At 37.0% G+C, this 3,521-nt stretch overlaps 1 protein-coding gene across 3 annotated transcripts in view; it reads right to left on the bottom strand.

Annotated features, from left to right (window-relative positions):
- The window catches only part of MYT1L (myelin transcription factor 1 like), a 301,410-nt gene that overhangs the window by 210,249 nt on the left and 87,640 nt on the right, over positions 1-3,521 (bottom strand). For all 3 annotated transcript variants that reach the window (XM_027896219.1, XM_027896220.1, XM_027896218.1), the window contains exon 2: positions 2,972-3,086. The gene's annotated coding sequence lies outside the window, so the exon portion shown is untranslated. The remainder of the gene's footprint in view (positions 1-2,971; positions 3,087-3,521) is intronic.

Raw genomic sequence — 3,521 nt, 5'->3', positions numbered from 1 at the left:
CAGAAATATGAAGGACACATGATTCTGCTTCAAAAGCAGAGGAAGTACAGTCACAATTGCTGATCCTTAGGTCTTGCTGAATTTTGGTCAATACTTAGCTAAGTGTCTTGCAGGAAATTTGTAGCACAGACAAAACCTGAACTCATCTTTCCCAGCTCTAAGCTAATTCTCTAATTAATGGGTCAGACTCTTCTCATTCCCTGAGGCACTCTAGGACAAGCAGAAATAATACAAAGCTGGCTAAGAATAATGTTGCATACCAGGGATTCCTACACTGCCTAATTAGGGTTGCTTTACTATGTCTTTTCACTGCCATGGCAGGGCAAACTGCAAAGCAGCAAATATAAAATCCCTGACCTGTGATATTGTTCTCTATAGGTCGCATCCTGTAAGATCATTCCTTCAAGATGTAAAATAACTATAATAAAAATGCTTAAGATGCTGTACCTTTCATTGGGTACAAGATGAAGCTTAATGTAAAGCCCAAAATAATGTTTCTACTTTTTATCAGCTGAAGTGAGCAATCCTCATAAATGCCATTCACACAGAGAAGTGATTTTACATGAGGTTTTCTGGGTTTAGTTCCTAAGTTTCAAACCAGTTTACTCATTTACAGTATGCACAACTGTTAATATGTCAGCCATGTTAGGTATATGGAATTTAAAGATAATAATTAACAAAATTTGTGTATCTGATAAGCCTCTGCAGACAAAAAGAATCAAGCTTTAGATACATTTTATGCAAGCAAAAAGAAAATGGGAAAAATGGCACCAGCAGGGTTTAGGGTTAAGCCCTTGCAGCACTGCCAAGAGTCAATATGAGAAGTTCTGTTTGTAAAATATCAGATGTAAAGAAGGTAAACATTTCAATTTAGACTCTGGAGCTGTTTGTAACTTCTTACAAGCTTTCTCTCTCTTTGTATTGGGGCAGGATTAAATTGTTTTTTTTTTTTAATCCCTAGGCCCGTGTTCCGTAATTGTCCCATTCTGTAGAACACCCTACAACAGAATCCATTTAATTTTTTCATGTACATTTCCTCACTTCTCAAACTTCAAAATTATTGAAGGGACTTGAGCACAAGTCCTATGAGGAGAGGCTGAGGGAGCTGGGCTTGTTTAGTCTGGAGAAGAGAAGGCTTAGAGGTGACCTCATCACTCTCTTCAGCTACCTGAAGGGAGGTTATAGCCAGGTGGGGGTTGGTCTCTTCTCCCAGACAACCAACAATAGGACAAGGGGACATGGGCTCAAGCTCTGCCAGGGGAGGTTTAGGTTAGATGTTAGGAAGAAATTCTTTACGGAGAGGGTAATCAGGCATTGGAACAGCCTACCCAGAGAGGTGGTGGATTCACCATCCCTGGAGGTTTCTAAGCAGAGATTGGATGTGGCCCTTAGTGCCATGATATAGTAATTGGAGTTGGATCAGGGGTTGGACTTGATGATCTTGGAGGTCTTTTCCAACCCAATCTATTCTATGATTCTATGATTCTATGATTCTATTGTCTTTAGCAGCCCACTAGAAAGGACTACACAGATTTCTCATGACCCTAAACCACGGCACAAGAAGTTCTACGAACTCAACCTGTCCATCTGAGAATCCATTTAATCATGCTTTGCATATTCTCATCCCACCTTCACATATTATTTTACCACTTTCTTTTTCTTATACTTACATTTTAAATTACTATTGCTTTCCAGTGTGATACGCTGTGTCTCATCAACTCATTACAGTAGATTGGTAAAAAATAAATCACAGGTAAGTTTTCTCCTATATTTAATCCAAAGTTTCCCAATAAATAATTAATTACTGTCTAACATAATTAACTGATTCATGCTCCATCTTATTTCAGCATCGAGTTTCAGACTTTAACTAGATTTATAACTGCTGTCCATCATCATCAAAGGGACCAAGTCAGTATACCAATATATCGTATATGTGTTTCTATCTTATAAATTATTCAGCTTCTAACTTAACTTCTTCCTGAGTTTCCTTTGAGGAGTGGGACCTATGATTATTAGCAGAGTTTACTCCCCTAATAAAATAAAATAATTCTGATGTTCTTTTGGGAAAACATAGAGGACCTGCAGGAAAATCATAGCACAATTGTGTCCTGTGATAATAGCTAATAAAGGTCTGTGAAAAATGGCTCCCCAACAGCTGCTCAGCATGGAATCTGCTACTAGCCTTCTGAATTTCTGGGCAAAGAATTCAGTAAAAGAAAAAGGATGTAAGAAAAAATCTCTGTGATGAACAAAAAGGGAACGCCATCTATTTTCTCTATATTCCACATATATGGAATGCCACTCTATTCAGCATTTTGCACAAGTTTGCAAGCAATGCTTAAGAAAAATGCATTCCTCAAAACTGAAATAGATTTTCCAAATATGAGCCTCTGAATTTACTTCATCTACATTTTGCACACTTACACACCACACTCAATTTATAAACTCATTTGTTTTTCATGCCAGCATACGAGAACTACTGTGATTGCCTGGAGATAGGAGGATGACACTAGAGGAAGCCACACTTTATGAATAAATATATATACACTGAAATAAATAGCAAGTTTTCCAACCTATACAACCTGCACATCTGACTCCACTGCTAATGTTTAATGAAATAAAATTTCCTATTTATTTACAATTAACTTGTACTACCTTTCTGACTTCACAGTAAAAAGAATTCCAGTGTATGCAAGTCCAAAACGATTCAGGCACTCATTCCTGTTCTTTGTAACTACAACAGCAAGAATAATATATGCATCATCTAATTTAACTGCAAATGATTCTTTTAGCATGAATTGTCTGTTTAAGGATAATGCACAACAGAACTCTTAACTGCATCCCAGAAGTCACGCAGCACCAGGAAGATAAGATCACAGTGGTTACCAGGGGTAGCAAATGGGAAAAGCACTACAGGAAATGAACTCTTGTCAATAATCTCAAGAGAGTGCTATATTTAGGTCAATTGTACCTGAAATCGTTTGGTGGGGTAATTGCTCTTTGGTACAGACTCTGCTCTCTGAGCCTGTCAGAGTGCTTGTAGGTCCACCGGATTGGATTCACCAATTTTCTTCCAGACTCATTTTCTAAAAATAAAGGGAAAAAAAAAAAGAGAAGAAAAAAAATTTTAATGAAGAATAGCAAGCTTACAAGGAACCCAAAAAATCTCTTACACATTATTTTAGCTTATAAAAATCCTTTCCATGAATGCATTTATACAAAAACTTGTTCCAATATCTAACTGGTTGCCCCAGTTTTCTAGAATAGAAATTTGTTTTATTTGGCCCAGCAAAGACTTTCTAGATCTGTTAAATATCTAAGGTGATTCAGAACACTTCTGCTGATCAGTTAATAGTCAATGCAAAATCAGAACTGTTCTTAAATCTTATGATGTGCCCCAGTGCAACATTTTTCTGGCTTTAATTCGGGTTTGAGTCCTCAACTGATAATACAGTCTATTGTTTAGGATGGTTCATTCATGTATTCAGAGGAGTGTGATAATTCAGATTTAGGAACCTTTA

Source organism: Empidonax traillii, unplaced genomic scaffold (genome assembly GCF_003031625.1).
Source record: "Empidonax traillii isolate 1590-97213 ecotype Southwest subspecies unplaced genomic scaffold, ASM303162v1 scaffold488:size1064334, whole genome shotgun sequence".
NCBI classification, from domain to species: Eukaryota; Metazoa; Chordata; class Aves; order Passeriformes; family Tyrannidae; genus Empidonax; species Empidonax traillii.
This window is presented reverse-complemented; position numbering and strand designations above follow the sequence as displayed.